The sequence below is a fragment of the Bos javanicus genome, chromosome 12 (genome assembly GCF_032452875.1).
Source record: "Bos javanicus breed banteng chromosome 12, ARS-OSU_banteng_1.0, whole genome shotgun sequence".
In the NCBI taxonomy this organism is placed as follows: domain Eukaryota; kingdom Metazoa; phylum Chordata; class Mammalia; order Artiodactyla; family Bovidae; genus Bos; species Bos javanicus.
In genome coordinates this window covers 11,786,794-11,809,847 of record NC_083879.1, presented here as the reverse complement: position 1 = coordinate 11,809,847, position 23,054 = coordinate 11,786,794, and the positions used below count along the sequence as shown (strand labels likewise).

Genomic DNA, 23,054 nt, shown 5'->3' with positions numbered 1-23,054 from the left:
GAACTTAATTATAGGCCACTCCAAGCTGTTCCCAGGCCCTTCTTAGGGCCAGGGCGTTATAATAACCGCATTGTGCGCCTCGGTGTGGGGGGGTAGGGGGGTTTGTTCCACTGAAAGGCGGCTAACCCAGTCCTCAGGGAGCCCACATAACGCTGAGAAGGTCCATTGTGATCCTGACCAGCCAGGAGGAATGAAAGCCGTGAGTCTCAGGGTGAAGGATGTGTCTCCCCACCCCGCCCCCAGGGTCCTTTGTGAGCGCCCGCAAGAGGACCTCATCACGCATGTGCGGCTCATGCACACCCGCAGCAAAAGGGTCTGAGCAAGGGTCCCTGCATCTAGCACATGTTTGGAATGAATCATTTAATTGTTTACACCCTCTCCTGCAAACTGTCAGGAGGAGAAATCCATCCATGCCGGCAGGGTTTTCTCTAAACAAACTCTGGGGCTTTGAAAGCCCCTGAGGAGTGGTGTTCCCTGGACCGCGTGGTCAGTGTTCCTGAAATGCATCTCTGGGGGCTCCAAACCCCCGCTCCACCTGGCTTCTTCCTGTTCCTGTCAGATCGGCCAGAGTGAAATTCCTCAGGGAGCAGAGCAAAGAGATTTGGGGGGACCAAGAAGCATTATTTGTTGCATTTCTGTTTGTTTCCAACCATCACCATTATGAGAGAGATGACAAGTCTAAGCTGACACCTCCTGTGCCTAGATAAATTTTTTTTTTCCTGGAGTTGCATCCCAGGAGCAGCCACATGGCCACTTGTATTGAATAAATTGCACATGATTTCACCTTATTAAGGAAAAAATGTCCCTTTTTAAAGAAGTATTCCAACCAATAACATATAGCTTTTTCAGATCGTCAGGGTTATATTGTAAAGTTCTTACCTGTTGCCTCTCCTTTATGTTTTTTTCTAAGATATGCTGTGGCAGAAGTATTGTAAGTAATGGAAAATAATTGCCCTGGTCTGTAGTGGGAGGATTTCCAAACAGGGTAGACTGGTAAGAAGGAAGCTGTCGATGCTGTTCGGCCATGAGCTATTCATATCAGTGCCTGTGCAGTCTGGGGCTAGTTGCTTGTGGGCCTCAGTTGCTTCATCTCTGAATAAAAAGGGTTGGACAAAGTGATCTGCAGCGCTGCAGTCTCATGCTCCTTTATCTCCTGCAGTGAATTGACTTTGTCCCCTACGTCTTACAAGAGCCTCCTCATTTCCCAGCATCCTCATTGTCTCAGCCCCACACATATTTTAGCCCCTATGAGACAGAGGATTTGGGCACCTGTATCAATCACCCTAAAAAACTGTGTTACTGAGTGAATATGCATTCTAAAATTTATGTAAACACCGTTAGAACTGGACAAGAGGGACTTTTCTGCCCAGCACCTGGGCAGATAGTTCTGTAGGATCGTGATTCACAAGATTTCTGCCCATTGTCTCTTGCTTTTCATTTTGCAGCCATAAAATAAAATTCTGTATCTGCTGATCTACACAATGGGATCAAAAAGGATCAGGAATTGGAAACCCACTGTGTGCTGAGAGCCGACCTTTGTGCCGCAGCGAACAATGCACAATTGTGTGTGGGGTTTTTTTTCTTCAATTGTTAAATCCTGTAAACAAAAACCTCCTCCAGAGGAGAAAAAAATGCTTGCCAAGTAGACTCTCAAGATGAGAGCAATTTGACAGTTTGTTTGTTGGGTTTTTTTTTTTTTTTTTTTTTTTTGAGACTAAGCCCTGTCTGGGGCTTTCACCTTTAAACAGAGACCTCATCTCTTCTGGCACAGCCATGCCTGTGGGCTTTGGAATGCCAGGGTTACGTAATTTTAAAATTGAGTGGCACTTGGGGTATTTGACCACTCAGAACCAAGTATAACACTCTTTTAAGGTGGTTTGGGTCCAGAGGGTGGCTAGAATGTCATGTTCTGCAGTAAGAAATCTCCTCAGCGGACCTGTCATGCGTGGGTGACCACCCATACCCCCACCCCCTGGCCCCCAACAGGCACCAAAGACACCCTGACCCTTCCCTCTTCTCACGGGCTTCAGCAAAAGGGCTTTGGAGCCGTCAGCTCTTCTCCCTGTAGGAACAATCACAGTGTTTGTCAACAGACTCTGACTCCCAAGACAGTAGATTTGACCCCAGAGGACTTCCAGAATATAAAGATTTATTGAAATTACATGCAGCTCTGAGGCATTCGTAACAGTAACTGGAGCCTGACCTGGAAATGGGAGGAAATTGTCAGTCTGAGCATCCCAAAGCTAGTGTGTCTGTCATGCCTGCTGGAATGTGGCGAGAAAGTAATGAGCCTGTCAAGAGTCCTTTGTGTAATTGGTCTCGTGATGCCACACTTGAAGCCTCATTCATTGAAACTGGAAGAAAAATAAGTGTCCTTACTCAAGACGTTAGAGTTCGATTTGCAAATGCACCGTATTTATAAGAATAAAATGCTGATGCTAATTCAGTGAGACTGATCATGTCTTCATTTCGGAACTCATCACTTAGAAGTCATCCATCATCGGACTCTAGGAATAGAGTGAGTGTCGACAAAGCTAGATGGTCTGTTTCCTTTCACAAAGGATTTTCTGGCCCGTGTGAGATTCAGCCCTGAAACGCTGGCCTCGAAAGGAGCATTCGTGGACCAGTGGAAATATTGGGTTGGCCAAAAAGTTTAGGTTTTTCGAATGAACTTTTTGGCCAACCCAGCAAGTGTCCACACTGGAGGAAGCGGCCTGTTGACCAGCGTTGGCTTTGCCTCCTGAGATGGCGGGTTCCCATAGACCCCAGAGCTGCTGAGGCATCCCAGGGTCTCTGCCCCAGGCCAGGATGCCCAGACTCTAGGTGGCACGCACATACAACATAAAGGATGGTTGACGGGGTACCCAGGAAGGCCTAAGGCTTAGTTAATAGACACACAGACCAGGAAATAGAGCTGTTTGTTTCACAGTGAACAAAGACACGTCTATTATCTGAAAAGCGTCCTTTGGGGCCCAGATGCTTCTGAACAACTCTTTTCCAGGCGGATAGAACATGCATGTCCGTACATGGCGGGTTGGAGTACAAAAATGTGTGGTGCCTGAACTGAGGCGTCTCTCTTTCGCTCTGACCTTTCCTGCAGACTGGAGGAGAGGAGCGTGCTCTCTGCAGAGGTGGGGGACGCGCAGCTCCACAGGCCTGCTTGAAAGCAGACATTCAGTCACTTGGCAGGAGTGCAGCTCCGCACAGCTGGCCTGGCTTCTTGCCCCCTCATGTCTGAAGTCTGTCTTTAGAGAGGGGTTTCTCAGCAAGAAGGGCTCCTCTTTTTAAATACAAATAGCCCTGGGAGGCCGTCCATCACGCTCATCTTGGCTTGAATCCCTCACTCACAGGCAGAGATGAAGGTCCTCAGGCAGGACTGTGGGGGAGGGAGGCAAAGAAGGGGATGGGGAACGCTCGCCACGTGGAGCATCACCCAAGCAGAGACGGGGCACCCCATGAGGGCACAAGATGTGGCCACATGAGAGGGTATGTATTTGGTCTTCTGCTGCTCATTGAATACTTCCACCATGTGTGTGGGTGGTGATTTGGTTCTCTTGCATCTTGCTTTTGTAGAGACATCAGCTTTCCACCTGTATTTCGCCCGTCTTAAGGGAACACTGCCTTTCTGACATCCGGGTTTCAACAGAAGCAGGTGCTGCAGACATGATCAGGCGGGGATTCTCTAGCCCTGGTCAAGGGTCTTCCACCCAAAGGCAAGGCCTTTCACCTGGGTAGTAGGAAACCTACCTACTCCACAGTCCCTGAACCATGTCTCTGGTGAAGTGAACAAATAGGATTCTTTTTACGCCCTGTTCCGTTTACCAAGAGAACTCTCACCCTGGGCTGTGTGTGCGTGCATGCTAAGTTGCTTCAGTCCTGTCCGACTCTGTGGCCCAGTGGACTGTACCCACCAGGCTCTTCTGTCCATGGGATTCTCCAGGCAAGAATACTGGAATGGGTTGCCATTTCCTTGTCCAGGGGACCTTCCTGACCCAAGGATAGAACCCGAGTCCCTTATGTCTCCTGCATTGGCAGGCGGGTCCTTTACCACTAACCCCCCTGGGCTGGGGGACTTTCAAAAGAGAACTTACACCCACCCCTGAGAGGCCGCAGGATCTGCTGGAAGCCACTTCCCTCCCAGCAGAGGCAGAGCTGGTCTGGGTCCATGTGGGCAGCCCAGCAAGCCAGGAGGAAGTCCGAGTGCAAAGACCTGTGGACTTCTCGAGTTCCATCCTGCTGAGGCCCGAAATAAGATCAGAGTGAGACTCTTCAACTCAGAACATTCCTCCTGTGCAATGAGAGTACTGAGCATGCTTCTACTGGGATGTTCTCTAAAGTATCTATAGTTCAGTCTTTAGAAAGAAGTTGTTATGTAAGTTTCTAAAAGCCCTTAATATTGTCTCAGTACTATAAAAAGCAAGTGCCTCTGAAAAATGAAAGTGGCCTCTTAAAAACAGCTTTTTACTCTTCTAAGGACAATCAAGGTTTTGTTCTGTTTTGTTTTTTTTACATGTAATTGACATATATCATTATATTATTTTCATGTGCACAACATAATGATTCAATATATGTATTATTGCAAAATGATCACCATAATGTCTAGTTGACATCCATCACCACATACATGTATAAGGAAAATCAGTTACGCATTTCCTGATCCTCGCTCTGCCAGTGACCTCCCTCCCCTTCATCACTGCTGTCCCCCAGGGCTTATAAATAAAGACCAAGACATCAATGTCTCTCTTAAAACCACTTCAGCTCCTCCCCATGATGTTCTCCTTTGGACACCACCAAATCAGCCTGCCCCACCCAGGTATCCCGTGAAGAGATCTCGTGGCTGGTACCCTGAAAGACTGTGAGTCAAACGAGCCCACAGACAAGCACAAAAGGCAGGGGGAGGCTGATGTTTGTGATGAGAACATGCACCCTGTTTTCCATAGTCAAAGCCGTCCCCAGCCACGAACAGCACCCAAGAAACCCACACTCTGCTCTGTGTGGTGCGCACTCAGCGTCCGTGGGACCACAGTGGATTTCTAGACCTGCTCCTGTCAGCTCTGTGACTTTAGGCAACTTTCCTGGTCTCCCTGAGCATCCCTTTTCTCCCCTCTGAGATGAGGGTAATAATTCCATATCTCAGGGTTCATGTGAAGATGGAAGTCATGAAAGCACATCATAAACAGAAAGTGAGTCCAGCTCGACCGACGTTTGGTGTTAGTCCCAGAGACTGATGTGGCCCCTTGGAAGGTCAGGGTCTCTTTGACCAATTTCGTTTGGGGACCAGGACATCCTTGGTGGTGGTTTAGTTGCTAAGTCACGTCCAACTCTGCAACCCTGTGGACTATAGCGCCCCGAGCCCTGTCTCCCCCGCCCCCCGACTCCCTGGCTGCAGGCTCCTCTGTCCATGGGATTCTCCAGGCAAGAGTATTGGAGTGGGTTGCCATTTCCTCCTCCAGGGGATCTTTCCTGACCCGGGATCGAACCTGGGTCTCCTAGATTCTTTACCGACTGAGTCAGTTTAGTTGAGTTCAGTCACTCAGTCATGTCTGACTCTTTGTGACCCCATGAATTGCAGCACACCAGGTCTCCCTGTTGATCACCAACTCCCGGAGTTCACTCAAACTCACGCCCATCGAGTCGGTGATGCCATCCAGCCATCTCATCCTATGTCATCCCCTTTTTCTCCTGCCCCTAATCCCTCCCAGCATCAGGGTCTTTTCCAGTGAGTCAACTCTTCGCATGAGGTGGCCAAAGAACTGGAGTCTCAGCTTTAGCATCATTCCTTCCAAAGAACACCCAGGGCTAATCTCCTTTAAAATGGACTGGTTGGATCTCCTTGCAGTCCAAGGGACTCTCGGGAGTCTTCTCTAACACCACAGTTCAAAAGCATCAATTCTTCGGTGCTCAGCTTTCTTCCCAGTCCAACTCTCACATCCGTACATGACCACTGGAAAAACCATAGCCTTGACTAGACAGACCTTTGTTGGCAAAGTAATGTCTCTGCTTTTCAATATGCTATCTAGGTTGGTCATAACTTTCCTTCCAAGGAGTAAGCATCTTTTAATTTCATGGCTGCAGTCACCATCTGCAGTGATCTTGGAGCCCAAAAAACAAAGTCTGACACTGTTTCCACTGTTTCCCCATCTATTTCCCATGAAGTGATGGGACCAGATGCCATGATCTTCGTTTTCTGAATGTTGAGCTTTAAGCCAACTTTTTCACTCTCCTCTTTCACTTTCATCAAGAGGCTTTTTAGTTCCTCTTCACTTTCTGCCATAAGGGTGGTGTCATCTGCATATCTGAGGTTATTGATATTTCTCCCGACAATCTTGATTCCAGCTTGTGCTTCCTCCAGCCCAGCGTTTCTCATGATGTACTCTGCATAGAAGTTAAATAAGCAGGGTGACAATATACAGCCTTGATGTACTCCTTTTCCTATTTGGAACCAGTCTGTTGTTCCATGTCCTTAGGCTTAGCCAAACACCTCAGAACAGGTGCAGACTGTCCCTCAGGAGGAATGAAGTGGGGACAAAATAAAGGAAAATGGCAGGCGGAGCAGCTGGGGGCAGGGGCAGAGGGCAGAGCAGACGATGGGCAGCCACTCAGCCTTGGGACCCCACGTGCCTCCAGGACGGCCCAGAGCCCGTGCTGTCTGTCCTACTTGCAGAAGCGGCTGCAGTCCTGCTGCGTCTCCTGGTCAGAGTTTTGTCTTGCCTCTAACTGAGGGGCGGCTAGCCGGCCTTTCTCAGTAGGGCTTCCCAGTAGTTCGCACGGCAGCCACAGGCTCCCCTTTGGGGGCTGTTAGCACTAGAACTATTTTTAAAATAAAGACTGAAATAAATAAATAAAGACGGTAATAAAGTCTGTCTGGGATGTCCTCCTGACCTGTGCCCCTTCCTCAAACCCAGGGGAGAAGCCCCGACTCAGCCAGGTGTGCAGATGTCCTTCGAAGGAACTGGTCCCCTTAGTCACTCCCTTTCAGGGTGACTGAGGAGTCTTAGAAGGCTTATTCCAGACTGCCATGTTCTGGAATATACTGAGTGAATAATAAAAATTATTATTAAACAAAATAATTACAGCCGACTCTTATCTAAAATACATCGTGACGGTGATTGCAGCCATGAAATTAAAAGACACTTGCTCCTTGGAAGAAAAGCTATGACAAACCTAGACAGCATATTAAAAAGCTGAGACATTGCTTTGCTGACAAAGGTCTGTATGGTCAAAGCTATGGTCAAAACTATGGTTTTTCCAGTAGTCATGTACGGATGTGAGAGCCGGATCACCGTAAAGAAGGCTGAGCACCAAGGAAGTGATACTTTCAAACTGTGATGCTGGAGAAGACTCTTGAGAGTCCCTTGGACAGCAAAGAGATCACACCCAGTCCATCCTAAAGGAAATCAGTCCTGAATATTCACTGGCAGGACTGATGCTGAAGCTGAAGCTCCAATACTTTGGACACCTGACTCGAAGAGCCAACTCATTGGAAAAGACCTTGATGCTGGGAAACATTGAGGACAGGAGGAAGAAGGGGTTACAGAGGATAAAATGGTTAGATGGTATCACCAACTCAATGGACACAAGTTTGAGCAAACTCCAGGAGATGCTGAAGGACAGGGAATCCTGATATGCTGCAGTCCATAGGGTCTCAGAGTTGAACACGACTTAACTGAACAACTTAATCTTCCCAAGGGCCAGGCACTTCCTAAGCACTTTGCATAAACTTACTAAATGCTCACAATTTCATGAGAGAGCTACTATTCTTATTACCATTGCACATCAAAAGCGAAGACAACCAGGAATCTAAAAAATACAACACAGCATCATGAATCAACGATACTCCAAAAAAATTTTTTTTTATTTTAATACAGCAAACTAGTGAATAAAACAAAAACGAAGCAGACTCATAGAAAACAAGCTAGTGGGGCTAGGGAAGGTGGGTGAGGCAACACAGGGGCCAGGCGAGGGGGAGAAAGGGTTATTAGAGATTGTATGACATCATCATGCCTGTGGAACTTTTGAAAAGCGTAAAGCACTATAGGATGCAAAGAATCATTCAAGTTTTGGAAAAGTTTTTAATAAAAAAGAAGCAAAGACAGCCTGGCTACTCTAAAAGAGAAAAGAAAAGCCAGCCTGCAGACTGAAGGAGGGGGAGGTGCACACGGCAGGCACAGAGATCACGGTGACCGCAGTCTCAGGGGCTGAGCGGGCCATGTCACCACTGTCCCCGGGTCTGCCTTGTCTGCCGTGCGTAAGAACAGGAGTCCCGTCTCCGTCGCCTTCAGTCTGGCCCCCAAAAAAGCAGTCAGGAAAATTGAAGAGCAGTCGGGTGTGGGGCACGGGGGTCCTGGGAGGCGGAACATGTGCTGGCCCTCCAGGCTGGGTAGTAGGGAGGGCTGGGGGGTGAGCGTGGTCTGAGTCACAGCCTGAAGCCGGACTGTCCTGGGGGCACCAGAAGTAGCTGTCTGCGTGGCTCCCCTGTCCGGCCCTGAGAAGCAGCGTTCTCCTTGGAGCCTCCAGGGTAGCCTTCTGGGCTAGCTCCAGCCCCCACTGGCCGGGGGGGAGGGGGTGATGGGCAAAGCCGGGGGTGGCCCAGGCCAGCCGGGGGCCCAGAGCTGTGACAGCTCAACAGAACACAGCTCCTTACTTGGAGGGACTTCATGTGGCCGTTCTGTTTTGCTTTGCGTGTTTATTCCTCCTTGAAAATGAGTTGAGAAACTTCTCCTACCCAAGATTACAAGTTAGGCTGGTGATGAAAGGTCTGTGCCAAAAAAAAAAAAAAAAAAGAAACGTCTGTGCCATGCACGAGGAGCCCTCAGGGAGGAGCACTGCCATTTGCAAGCCTTTTTGTTGAAAATGGCTTGCTCATTTTCAACAAAAAAGAAAGAAAGAAATTCTCAGGGAGGATAGGAACGGTCCTGGTCATTGTGAAGCTGTCTGGGACTCCTGGCTGCTCATCGTGGCTGCCAAACATCTCAGCCCTACGCACAATCCAGTAAGACCTCTAGATTCATCAGTCTCTGGAAGGCTTAGAAAAACATCAGTCTGGTCCATGGTCCCAAACCCACACAAAATCGTGCTTTTGCAAAGAGCCTGGCACAGCATGGATTAGTCAGTGGGATGGATGGATGAATGCATCAATAGGGTAACTCAGTGGGCAGTGAGGGGTGGATGGGTTGAAGCAGGAAAAGTCTACCCTATTTAAAATATCTCAGGGAAAGGAGATTTCCAGGGGTCATATTAGTACCCGCAGTAATAACAGTGTGGCCGAGGTAGAGAATCCGCTTCAGCCTAAGCAGGAATTCTGTCACGTCTGGTAAATGTGGCAGCCTAGACCCACTCGCAACCCGCTTACGGGAGAGATGAGGGACCTTCTGGAAAGGATTTTATCCCAGGAGAAGAGCAAATCAGATACCAAAGCTTGACCCTAAAACCAAATCTTACTAGTGGGAAGGGCAAGGATGCCCTTGGGTCCAGGTCAGACCCTGGTGACAAGCAGACATTCAGGCCGCTGTGCCCAGAAGACATGGTGAGAACCACAGAGACTAATTCTTTGGGCACCTGAGGAATTTCCAAGGGACCACATGCTGCTTAGCAAGGTACAGACGTCTTGGCAAAAAAAAAAAAAGTCCTTAAGCTCATGAAATCGCATCTCCTATACTAACTAGTTTTCTGTCCCGTGTGCTGTGCTCAGTCATGTCTGACTCTTTGCAACCCTGTGGACTGTAGCCTGCCAGGATCCTCTGTCCATAGGATTTTCCAGGAAAGAATATAGGAGTGGGGTGGCATTTCCTCCTCCAGGAGATCTTCCCAACCCAGGGATTGAACCTGTTTCTCTCCTGTCTCCTGCATCCGCAGGCGAATTTTTTACTGCTAGTGCCTCTTGGGAAGCCTAGTTTTCTGTCCCAGGGAAGTTTTTAAAATATATTCCTATTCAGGTAAAAATCACATACCATAAAATTCAACTTTTTAAAGCAGTTGTGTGGTTTGGAGTATATTCAGACAATAGGGCAAACATCATCACTAACTAATTCAAGAATATTCTCATCATCCCAAAAGAAAATCCCATACTTAGTAATCATTCCCCATTGTCCCTCCCCCTCATCCCTGGCATCACTAATCTATACTTTCTTTCTCAACAGAGTCTCCTATTCTGGACATTTCTTACACATGCTTTCAAATGATATGGTGCCTTTTTTCGTTTCTTTCACTTGCCACAGTGTTTTTAAGATTCATGCATGTCGTGTCATAGATCACTACTCCTTTTTATGCCCAAATGATATTCAATTATACAAGCATTTTGTCTATCCATTCACCAGTTGATGGACATTTGGACTGTTCCATTTTGGGCCAGTATGAATAATACTGCTGTGAACATTCTTGTACAAGCTTTTGTGTGGACATATGTTTTGAGTTCTCTGAGATATGTAACTAAGAGTGAAATTGCTAGGTCATATGGTAACTCTATGTTTTTACTTTTGAGAAACTGTCCAACTGTTTTCCAAAGCAGCTGTACCTACCATTTTACATTCTCACCAGCAAGATGAGGGCTCCAGTTTCTCCACACCCCTTCCAACACTTGCTATTTTCTGTCTCTTGACTATAGCCATCCTAGAGGATGTGAAGTGGTATCTCACTGCGGTTTTGACTTGCATTTTCCCAGTGACTTCCCAGGCGGCTCAGTGGTAAAGAATCTGCCTGCCAATGGGAGAGACACAGGAGACTCAGGTTTGATCCTAGCTTAGGAAAATCCCTTGGAGAAGGAAATGGCAACCTGCTCCAGTATTCTTGCCTGAAAATTCCCATGGACAGAGGATCCTGGTGAGTCACTAGTCCACGGGATCCTGGCAGGTCACTCGTCCATGGGCTCCCAAGGAGTCAGACGGGACTGAGTACACAGGCACAGTGACAAACGGTATGGAGGACTTTTCCACGTGCTTATTGGCATTTGCATATCTTCTTGGGAGAAATATCTGTTCAAATCTGTTTCCCATTGTTTAACTGACTTCTTGTTGTTGAGTTGTAAGAATTCTTTAAATATTCTGGATATTGGACTAATACCAGAAATATTATGATTTGCAATCATTTCCTTCATTCTCTGAGTTGTCTGTACTTTCTTGATAGTGCCCTTTGAAGCAAAAAAGTTAAAAAAAATTTTTTTAGCCATACCATGTGGCTTGTGAAAGCTCACCAAGTGGGGATCAAACCCATGTCCCCTGCATTGGGAACCCAGAGTCTTAATCACTGGCCAACCATGAAATTCTCTATTTTTAAATCTTGAAGTCTGATTTATCTATTTTTTTCTTTGGTTACTTGAGCTTTGGATGTCGTATCTGAGAAACAACTGCTTAACCAAGTTTATGAAGATTTGTGCTTATGTTGTCTTCTAAGAGTTTTATAGTTTTAGCTCTTACACTTAGATCTTTGATCCATTTTGAGTTAAATTTTGTGTATGGTGTGAGGTGGGCATACAACTTCACACTTTACATGTGGATATTCAGTTTTCCCAGAACTGCTTGTTGAAGAGAATTCTTTCTCAATTGAATTGCCTGGAATCTTAGTCAAAAATTAATTGTCCATGAAAATGTGATTTTATTCCCAGACCATCAGTTCTATTCCAATTATCTATCTGATTATCCTTATGTTACTGGTTTTAATTACTATAGCTTTGTAGTAATTTTTGAAAATGAAAAATATGAGAGCTCCAACTTTGTCCTCTTTTAGAAAATTTTTGCTGTTCTAGGTCCCTTACGGAGAAGGAAATGGCAACCCACTCCAGTATTCTTGCCTAGAGAATTCCGTGGACAGAGGAGCCTGGTGGGTTGCTGTCCATGAGGTCGCACAGTCAGACATGACTAAAGCGACTTAACATGCATGCATGTATTGGAGAAGGAAATGGCAACCCACTCCAGTATTCTTGCCTGGAGAATCCCAGGGACGGAGGAGCCTTGCTGGGCTGCCATCTATGGGGTCGCACAGAGTCCGACACGACTGAAGCGACTTAGCAGCAGCAGCAGCAGGTCCCTTACATCTCCACTTGAATGTTATGATCAGTTTGTTGTCATTTCTAGAGGAAAAAAAAAAAAAAATCTGGGATTTTAGTAGGGATTGCGTTAAATCTGTAGGTCACTTTGAGGAGTCCCACCATTGAACAAGGTTAAGTCTTCATGAACAGAAGATGTGTTTCTATCTTTTGACGACTTCATTTCTTTTGGCAAGGCTTTGTAGTCCTCAGTGTATAAGACTTGTAATTCTTTTTTTATTCCTAAGTATTTTATTCTGTTTGATGCTATTGTATGTGAAAATACTTTCTGAGTTTTTTATTTTCAGATTATTCATTGCTCATGTACAGAAATACACCTGAGGGGTTTTTGATTAATTTGTTAATTTATTTTTGGCTGTGCTGAGTCTGCATCGCTGTGAGGCTTTTCTCTAGTTGTGGTGAGCAGGCTTCTCACTGCAGTGACTTCTCTTGTGGAGCACGGCCTCAGGGCATGCAACCTTCAGTAGTCTCGGCTCACAGGTTTAGTTGCTCCACAGCATGTGGGATATTCCCTGATCAGGGGTTGAACCCGTGTCTCCTGCATTAGCAGGCGGATTCCTCACCGCTGAGCCCCCAGGGAAGCCCACGATTGAGTCTTGTATATTGATCTTTTGTATGGCAACCTTCCTGAGCCTGTTCACTAGTTCTGACAGAAGTGAAAACACCACAAGGCTCACTGCTCTTACTAAATCCCAGCCATTCTTCTTAAGTAAATGCTCCCAAATGCTTTTTAGTCTTAGGTTCATTTCCAGTTTTGAAAAGTTGATTCTGACCGTTTTTGCCAGCATTCTCATTGCTTCTACGGAGTAGAGGGTTTTCTGAAGTCCTTACTCCCCCGGTCTTACTGACATCACCCCTCATAAAGAAGCGTTTCATACCTCCATTTCTTTCATTGTAAAAATGTTTTGTTACTGTTCCACTTTTTTTTTTGAGATGATCAATAAGATGATGTGGTCACAACATATTCAATTTTAAAAAACTAAGATAATGATGGTATCACCGACTCCATGGACATGGGTTTGGGTGGACTCCGGGAGATGGTGATGGACAGGGAGGCCTGGCGTGCTGCGGTTCATGGGGTTGCGAAGAGTCGGACACGACTGAGCGACTGAACTGAATTTAACTGAAGATGATTTGATAAAGCACATACCCTCTTGGCACTAGTAAGGACTCAGGAAGGCCTGATAGAAGGACTTCTGTCACTGGAGGAAGAGGAAGGAAGTAGCCGTGAAGATGCAGATGAGCAAGTCCTGCCTTGCTCACCATCGCACAGCAGTGCAAAAACACTCAGCGCTTCACCACACTCTGCTCCTCATACACCAAACCCTGCGTTCACTCCTGCTGCCTGTCAAAGCCCACCTTTCCCACCAGTGACCTCCGCGAGGTGGTGAGGCGCTGAGGACTCAGAAGCCAGCCGTCCAGGTGACTGAGGCTCTGAACCCCGCTACGCTCGCAGGTCGGAGGGACGCTCTCCAAGGCTGACGGCTGCGATTTCAGGCCACCATCGAGTGGCGCGGGAGAGGCAGAACGAAAACCCGCTGCTCTCTTTCTCCCTCCGCCCTCATCTCAGGCCCAGCCTGGTTAGGAAGACGTCTGTGGTTTATGGGTGAGGCGAAGAAGTCTGAATCCAGAAGTTGCATGATCTATGGCATCAAGCAGAGAAACCGAGTAACCGCCATAAAGCCCCACGGCCTGCAGGCCTCCCTTGTCTCAGCCACCCCAGCCTCCCGGCAGCCCTGAGGGTCAGTCAGTCACCCCTGGGCGACATGGTGCTCCCCCAGCCCCTTCTCCAGATGCTTCACCCCCGCCCCGCATTCTGACTGACCCCTCCCGAGGCCCCTTTGCTGCACACGCCCTCCCACTCGCTTCCCCACCTGCCACCCCTGGTCCTTCAGGGCCTAGCCCACGTGATCTTCTGAGACAAGAATTCCTGGAGAATCTTCTCGCACTGCTCTGCCTCATAAATTTATCCCACACGTATTTACTGAGCACCCGCTGTGTTTCAGGCCCTTTCGAAGGCTGGCGATACAGCAGTGAACTTGCTCTTATGGAACACATACATTCTACTGGCAAGAGCCAAAAAACCAAAAACGTAAGCAGGAAATTCACAGGTAGTGATAAGCTCTGAGGATAAAAATGAGAGGGTGAGGATGGGGTTGGGGGCAGTATTTTAAATAAGGCGCAGGGAAGCCTCTCTGGTAAGACAACAACTGAGCAGAAACCTGGAGGAAGTAAGGTCATGGGCTGTGCGAATATCAAAGAGAAGAGCATTGTAGCCAGAGGGAACAGCCGGTGCAAAGGCCCTGAGGTGGCTTTGTGCTTCACAAGCTTGAACAACAGCAGGGAGGCCAGTGGGGCTGGATGGGAGTTAACAAGGGGGAGAGTATCAGACAATGAGGTCCATGAGATAGCGACCCCCAAACTCTGTGGGATCTGATGGTTCATGGTAAGAACTTTACATGATGTAAGCCTGGCAATCAATGAGATTTCTCAGCAGAAGAGTAACCTACTCCGAATCTCATTTTGAAAGGATCACTCAGGCTGTTTTATTGAAAACAGACAGTGGAGAGTCAAGGGTGGAATCAGAGAGACCAGTTAGGAGGCTGTGGCAATAATTCACACATGGCATGATGGTGGCAGGGCCCGGGGGAACAATGGAGGTGGTGAGTTGTGGTCAGAACCTGGATATATTCTGATAGTGGAGCCAGCAGGGTTTGCTGATGAATAGACGTGGAATGTGAGAGCAGGACAGGAATCTAAGATGATGCCAAGACTTTGAGCCTGCAAAACTGAAAGCAGAAAGCTGCCACTTACTGAGATAAGGAAGCCAAGCAGATAAAGTAGAAGGAGGGAGGCTGGAGCCCCCACCTTCTCCCTCCAAGGCTGGACTGCTTCCTCGGAGCCCAAAGACCCAGCTGTGGAGAGACATTCCTCCTGCAGGGGTTTTCTAAGCCATCTACAAACAGCTGCAAGTTTTACCCTTGGACTCTCCATGGGTGTGGCTGTGGACTGGAGGCATGCCCTTCTCAAGTCACCTTGTCTGATTGTGCTGGGAACTGACAGAGCTTGTTCAGGTCCCAGTGGCCGACAAGCAGCAACACCCTGGACGCCCACGTGCGCAGACCCCAAACTGAGACCCCACAGGACTGGCGGGGGAGGAGGGAGGGCGCCAGGGCAGCAGTGCTCTGCCTTGTCTGCACAATGGAGTCACGTGGGGCGGCGGGGGACGGGGCGGGGGTCCTCGTCCAGCCCCAACTCTAGGCTAGTTCATCAGAATGTCTGAGTGAAGGTGGCCTCTGTGATTTTGTTTCCCAAATGATCCCAACACCCAGCCACGGTTGAAAGCTGCCACCTCGGGTCAACAAGGGCTTCTCCAGGGCCTCCTGGTGTTTACTGATCCAGCTCCACTGAGTTCCGTGGGACACAGAAAAACACCCCATCCTCGCAAAGCCAGGGGAACCAGGCATGGGCTCCCAAGCACCCTTCTGCTCAGAACTGAAACCAGATTCATCTCTCCGGGGAGATCTCACCGAGCCCCGCTCCAGGTCTCCACAGCCAGCCCTGCTCTGAAGGGGAACGTATTTCTTTCTTTTTTTTCCTTAAGGCAATCTGGCAAGCTCTACCCGGGAATGTCTCCCAGCCCAGCCCACCTGTGTGTGGAATGTGGCTGAGAGGGGAGAGCTCAGGGCTGAGCTGGGGGTGTCGGGGTGTTCATTCCCACCTGGGCGCTGGGACGGAGTGGGTGGTGGCCAACAATCTGATGGAAACCGGTCAGATTTCAATTCCAGACCGAGGAACCAGGGGACCTGCTCCCTCATGAAGCTCGGGGTCAGCCATTCCCCAGCCAGCGGACAGAGGAGCATTCAGCCCACAGAAGCCCCTTCCCGGCACCCCCCCAACCCCAGGCTACCAGCAGCTGGGACCCTTCCCTGGTCATCCAGCTCCCCAGACCCTTTGGTGCACAGAACTCAAATAACTTGATTAAAGTAAGATGAAACGAGAAACGTTTGTTCCTTGAAAATTGCTAACATCTGGCCTGGCCGGGACAGCAGAGCAAAGGTGCTTTGTAACTAAGGGAAGGAAACCCTGGCGAGTCCAGGGGTGGGACTTCGGCTGTTCCCACTACACACACCTCCCTGCCTGCCTGCAGGAGCCTCTGACTGACGCGGGGCCAGTGGGGAGAGAGATGGTCCTCATCAGCTGACCTGGACTTGAACCGACTAGACCGCGAGTCCACAGTGACTCCACAAGCTCTCTTGAGATGCTGTCTCCTCACCGCCTGGCCCAAAGGACCCAGCGGATGCTGTGAGCAGAGCTGACACTGGAAGATGTCCCATTATCTCAAGTGTCCTGCCACATTCCCCTCATTTGCCTGTGGGCCCGTTATTTGATAGACTCACTTACAGTCAAGTCAGGCTCTCATTCCCACACCCCAAGACCTCCTTTCTGTGGGTCCAGAAGGAAGAGAGTGAAAGGATCATGTTATAGTCTGAATATTTGTGTCCCCGCCAGATTCATATACTGAAATCCTATCCCCAGTGTGATGGTACATGGTGGTGAGCCTTTAGGAAGTGATCGGGTAGTTAGTGTCTTTATGAAAGAGACCCCAGAGCACTCTCTTCCCCTCCTCCAGGTGAGGACACAAGAAGACGGTCATCAATGAACCAGGACGAAGATTCTCAACAGACACTGAATCTGCTGGCTCCTTGACCTTGGAGTCCCAGGCTCCAGAACTGAGAGAAACAAATGTTTTTTGTCTAAGCCACCAAGCCTATGGTATCTTTGTTATAGGGGCCCAAAGAGACTAAAATAGGCCAGGATGGGGCCAAAGCCTGACCCCAGAGAGGATACATGGGACAGGTGTGGCTTCAGAGTTGGGTGAGGTGAGTGACTAAAGAATGGAACACAGTGAGGTGGTCAACTGGTTGACCCAGGACTGGTCCCAGAAAGATCCCTATGTCGCCATTCCACAGAAGCTGATGGGAGGTCTGGAAAAGCCTCTAACGGTGTGACCATCACCCCCTTTGCCTGTCCAAGTCAGTGAAAAGAGGGGGAAGGAGCAAGGGACGGTAGTTCTGGGATCTAGTTCTTGGTAGCTGACACCCACAAGCTACCAAGTGGGTGCCGCTTAGTATGGCTGCAACTCCCTCCTCCTTCCAAGCTAACCCCAGATAAGGGCCCTCTGGTTGACTAATGGCCAAAATTCTTTACTGTCCTCTCCTTTGTTGCATGACTTTTATTTCCCTCCCTTGGCTGGCCCACGACCGCTTAACTGTCAGAAAGCAGTAGAAGTGAGTCTGGGCTAGTCTCCTGCTAAGCCCTGGAAAGGCTTCTGCTGTCACTCTGGGCAGCCCTGAGTCTTCATGCAGAAAGGCTGGCTTCTCTGCAGCAAGTCCACAATGGAGACATGGTGCAGGGAAGCCATGTGGGAAGTGGGAGTCTTGAGGTGACAAGGAGAGGCCACCTGTCCTCAGGCCCCAGGAGACCCCAGGTGACTCCACCTCCAGGCATCATCTTATCACAACTGTGTGAGAGACCCCAGGTGAAACCAGCGCAAGAACCGCCCAGCTGAGCCCAGGCAAACAGACCCACAGGCTTGCTGTTTTAAGTCAAGTCCTGGGATGGTTTATTCTGCAGTGGTTGATGACTCTGCAAAAGTCCCCCTGCTGCCCCACCTAAACGACAGACCCCACAGTCAAATCCCCCCACCTTCTCTCTTACCCCATCTACAGAGTCCCTTGGGTACACACCCTTCTGCAGTTCTCCTCAGACTTTCCCTGTGCCAAATGGTGAGTAAGTGCAGAGGCCCCTGGGCTAGGACAGAGAGCCATGAAACAGTGGTTGTAGCGGACAGATGGAAACAACTAGCAAACCTTCTGCTCCCCTTCTGCCCTCATCCACCCACCTGAGTCCCGCTCCAGCTCAGACCCTCAGAATCACCATCCATCCTTGCACCTCACTCCCCTTCATCCCGCACTGCATTTTCTCTCCCCCCAGGGCCAGCCTCCAGGTCAGGGCAGGGTCCTCCCAGCCCTGATCCCAGACTCAGCCTCCTCGGTCTGCTCCACAGCCTCCTGCTCCAGGGCAGCTCTAAGGGGCGGGCCCCTGGCGGACCCACCCTCCTTCTCCTCCTCCCCGGCTCATCCGAGAACCTCCTCCCCGTTCCCTCCCACCAGCTCACCCTACCCACCCACCTGACAGGAGCCCCAGACTTCCAGATACCCAGGAGGATGCTGAAAACTCTCATCCTGCACCTGGGCCTGCACTCAGAAACGAAATCAAGTAACACTCCCCAAAAGGGAACTAGGAGGTCCCTATGCTTGACTTGGTACTTGCACCATGCCCTGCTCTGCTTTGAGGACCAAGCGTGGCTTATGGATGTTTTATGGAAAATTCCAAACATAAACATAAGTGGAAAAGGAGTAGTTCCTAAATGTTCTCAACACACACACACAAACGGTAATCATGTAAGGTAATGAATATGTGAATAAGCTATTGTGGTAAGCATTTGACAATTTATGTCGACCCCATAGACTGTAGCCTGTCAGGCTCCTATGTCCATAGAATTCTCCAGGCAAGAATACTGGAGTGGGTAAGTCTGCGCATTGCAAGTTGAGCTCGAGTTGCGGGTCTCCACGCGACCTGACGGCTATCTGCTGACCCAAGAATACTGGAGTGGGTTGCCATTCCCTTCTCCAGGGGATCTTCCTGACCCAGGGATCAAACCCAGGTCTCCTGCGTTGCAGAGAGATTCTTTGCCATCTGAGCCACCAGGGAAGCCCTTTACAATGTATATCTGAAGACTATGTTGTACACCTTAAATATATGCTATTTTTATTTGTCAGTGATACTTCAGTAAAGCTAAGGAAAAATGAGTACAATAAACGCCCACACATCATCCTTGGGACTCGTCCCTGGGACTCGCTGCAAATCTTGTTTTCTGTCACCTCACCCGCTCACCCAACACCCACCTTCCAAACTCTGAAGCGAATTCCAGACATCACAGCATTTCATCTCTAAATATTTCAGCATTTATCTCTAGAAGCAAGGACTATTCCCTGTAACCACAAAACCATAGTTTGTAGGCTTTGAGACATCTCGTCTGGGCCAGGCCCTACCCAGAATGCCAGGCGAGGCCCACCTGTGGAATGTGGTCCTGGGTGTTAGTTCCTCTCAGCTCTGGGCGCTGGGATGGGACCCAAGGGGGCCGGGAGCCAGAGGACAGTGAGACCCGCAGAGACTCCCAGAGCTGACTGGACTTGCCATGTCTCCGCCATGTCACGTCCCTCTACCTTGGAGGCCCAGGCAGTCTTGGGTGATCTCAAAGCAGTAGACAACCTGAGGTAAAAGTGAATCTACTTGTCCACCATCTCCCAAGAGCAGCGTGAGATTCCAGAAGGTAGCCACCCAGCACGAGGGCCGCAGCCTCTCCGCCCCCACGGCCCTCGTCCTGCCCACTCCAGCCCCACCCAGAAGGCCTAAGCCCAGGAGCATGGCAGGACTCCTGTCTTTTCCATAAACCTGAAACCTGAGCCAAATCAGGGAAGAGAGGTGTGGAAGATCCAGGGCTGTTTCCATTAGGTGGCATTTTGAAAATTATTTAGCCTGTGACTTTCTAAAAAACAGTAACTGTGCCTTATGCGTCTCTGTATCACTTAATCGTTTCCATACCAGAGTTGCTCAACCTCAGTTCTATTGAATTTTGAACTGGTTCATTTTGGGGGAAGAGAGGAGGGGGTCAGTCTAAGAATTGTAGGGCAGTGAGTAGCACCCCTAACATCTACACCCTTGAGTGCTGGCAGAAGCTTTTCTCCTCCAAGTTGTGACAGCCACAACCATCTGCAAACATTGGCAACTATCCCCTGGGAAGCAAAACTGCTCTGGGGTTGACAGCCCCTGATCTATACCTCCCCCGAAGATGGCACAGTGGTAAGGAATCCACTTGCCAATGCAGGAGATGAGGGTTCAGTCCTTGAGTAGGGACGATCCCCTGGAGAAGGAAATGGCAACCCACTCCAATATTCTTGCCTAGAGAATTCCATGAACAAAGGAGCCTGGCGGGCTGCAGTCCATGGGGTCACATAGAGTCAGACAGGACTTACTGAGTGAGCACACACAATCGATACAATAGTGGATACTCAACTATCAGTATCTTTATTTATTTTTCTCATTTGTCTTAAATTCCTTCTGAAAGACATTACTTGTATAAATTAGAAACGAGGGACTAATTGGGGAAATTCTCTTCAAAAACCTCAAGTTTGTCTATTTTTGGGTTTTGATCAAATTTTCCAATAGTTTTGCAATCATAATTGTTATTAAGAGTTCAAATTTAAACCAGAAGTGGCTCAAGTAAATAAAAACTAAGCCATCAAAGCAAATAACTGTGGTATGTTGAATGATTGGATTCTGTGTAAATTTTTTTCCTTAAGTTTTCAAATTTTATTTTTACAGTTAAACAATAAGAGTTTGTTCTGGGTTAAGGATAAGAATAAGTCTACATGTCATGACACTTCTTTGTTTTTTAAAAAAATTTTGTTGGAGTATAGCTGATTTACAATGGTGTGTTCATTTCAGGTATGCAGCAAAGTGAATCAATCATGTGCGTGTGTTAATCACTCAGTCGTGTCCAACTCTTTGTGACCCCATGGACTGTAGCCCACCAGGCTCCTCTGTCCATGGAATTCTCTAGGCAAGAATACTGGAGTGGGTTGCCATTTCCTTCTCCAGGGGATCTTCCCCACCCAGAGATCGAACCCGGATCTCCTGCTCTGCAGGCAGATTCTTTACTGTCTGAACCGCCACGGAAACCCCCCAGTCAGTCATACATACGTGTATATTTACTCTTTCCTTTTTAGATCTTTTTCCCATATAGGCCATCACAGAGTATTTAGTGGCATTCTCTGTACTATACAGCAGGTTCTTGTTAGTTATTTATTGATTCTTTATATATAGTAGTGTGTATATGTCAATCCCAATCTCCCAATTTATTCTTCTCCCCATTTACCCCCTGGTGACCATAAGTTTGTTTTCCACATCCATGCCTCTACTTCTGTTTTGTAAGTAAGTTCATTAGTACATTTTTTTTTTTTTTTTTTTTTTACATATCAGCGATATGTCGTGACATTTTTCCCATGCACTCTCTGAGAACTGAGGTCAGTTTTTACAGGCCTTGACTGGGATACCAATCACTTTCTTTTCCCCCTTTTTTTTTCTTCATTCCTCAAAGAGGCAAAACACCCTTCAGGATGTTCTCATTGCTGTGGGATGATTTATATCTGGTTGAAAATTGAGCACTTCCTGGAGTTTCCAGTCTTACTTGTGTCTCACTTCTGCTGCTGATTTCAGTTGATTATGTTTTCACTCCAATCCACCATCAGAAAGTGCAAATGTCTCACTTGAGCCCACAGACACTGGCTCCCAGAGAAAGTCCCCGGGTTAACGATGGTCAGGCCAAAGCGGGCGAGCCTGAGTGACTGTAGAAGCACAGTCCAGGTTCGATGCATGAGACAGGGCGCTCAGGGCTGGTGCACTGGGATGACCCAGAGGGACGGGATGGGGAGGGAGGTGGGAGGGGGTTCAGGAAGGGGACACATGTACACCCGAGGCGGATTCATGTCAATGTACGGCAAAACCACCACAATATTGTAAAGTAATTAGCCTCCAATTAAAATAAATTAATTAATTAAAAAAAAAAAAAGAAAAGAAACACCCCTCCGGCAGGTCCATCGCACACATTTGCCCAGTGCCCAGCGCCTCACACCCTGAGGGGCTGCTCCCCATGGTAATTTCCACACCCACTTACAGCAACGATTCCAGAACACTGGGCTCCTGTCAAAACGAAGCTCCAGGTGCTACAGAGGCCCTGTGAGAAGCCTCTGTAGAAGCCTCTGTGAGAAGCCTTAATTTTTCAAATTAAGAATTTGAAAAAAATTAAGGCAAGAAAAATTTGAAAACTTTAAGAAAGGAAAATCTGAGCTGAGGGCCCCGCTGGGGAAAGTCCTGGTTTCCTGAGGAAGCCAGAGTGAGCGAGAAGTTCCAGGCTGAGGGTTCCAGGATGTTGGGGGTGGCCTTCATACCTTCGAGGCCACAGAGCCTTCTAGAGTGAAGGTGTTGGACGCCCACATGTCCCCAGCTCCAGGGCAAATGTTCCTTCACAAATGAGCTGTAGAAAGCAGAGAGCAGGGCCGCAGAGTAATTGAGAACAGACTGGTCTGAGGAAGAAACAAAACAGGGGCTGTGAGTGTCTGTGGCTGCTGCCGGGAGGCAGGGAGGCCCGGCCAGTGATCCCCATCAGCTTGGAGGCCAACCCGCCTCACAGTCTGTGCCTGAGACCAAGCCTCTCTCAGCACCCCGGGCCTGTCCCCAGAGCCCCGCAGGGTGGAGGCGGCAGGAAGGCCTTCTCCCAGCGGCACGGCCAACCCGCCCCCAGCATGTCCGCCTCTCTGCTCTGAGGCTCCAGCCCAGACCCCACCCAGGAAGGGGGAAGAAAAGACCCACGTCAGAGACCGAGTCACAGCAGGAATCTCCTTAAGACAGAAGATGGAGGTTTGAACTTTCTCTGTTTTCAAGCAGGGCAGTGAAAAGGAAGACTGTTCAAAGGATGGGGCTTCTGGGAACACGTTGGGCTTCGGAACTCTGTGTGCCCTTGACCGGGGCTCATGGGGCGCCTGGGTGGGGATGCGGAGCGCTGACCCACGAGCACGGGGGATACGTGCAGACCTCCGAGGCCCCCCAGCACCTTGGTAGGTACCCCAGCAGGGCCCGCGGCCGCCCCACGCCCACGTGGGAAGCAAGTCCGGCCTCGGGGGCTCTCCCAGACTATCCACAAAGCCCTGCTTGCTGGGCCCAGCTCACTCCAGTGCCACGGCGGGGGGCCTGGGGACTGGAGAAGAAGCCCACACTGCCAACAGAGGAGACTTTGTTTCCTGGGCTGGGCTGGACCTTTTTCTCCTCTCCCTTCACGAGGGGACAGGGCTATGGAGAGCAGAGTATGTTATTGTTATTTTCAGCTTGG

General features: G+C 48.9%; 1 protein-coding gene across 1 annotated transcript in view; it reads left to right on the top strand.

Moving 5' to 3' along the window:
* Positions 1 to 16,805, top strand: part of VWA8 (von Willebrand factor A domain containing 8) — a 401,675-nt gene extending 384,870 nt beyond the window's left edge. Inside the window, exons 45-46 of the transcript XR_009739842.1 lie at positions 14,047 to 14,132; positions 16,674 to 16,805. The gene's annotated coding sequence lies outside the window, so the exon portion shown is untranslated. The remainder of the gene's footprint in view (positions 1 to 14,046; positions 14,133 to 16,673) is intronic.
* The last annotated feature ends 6,249 nt before the right edge of the window (positions 16,806 to 23,054 follow it).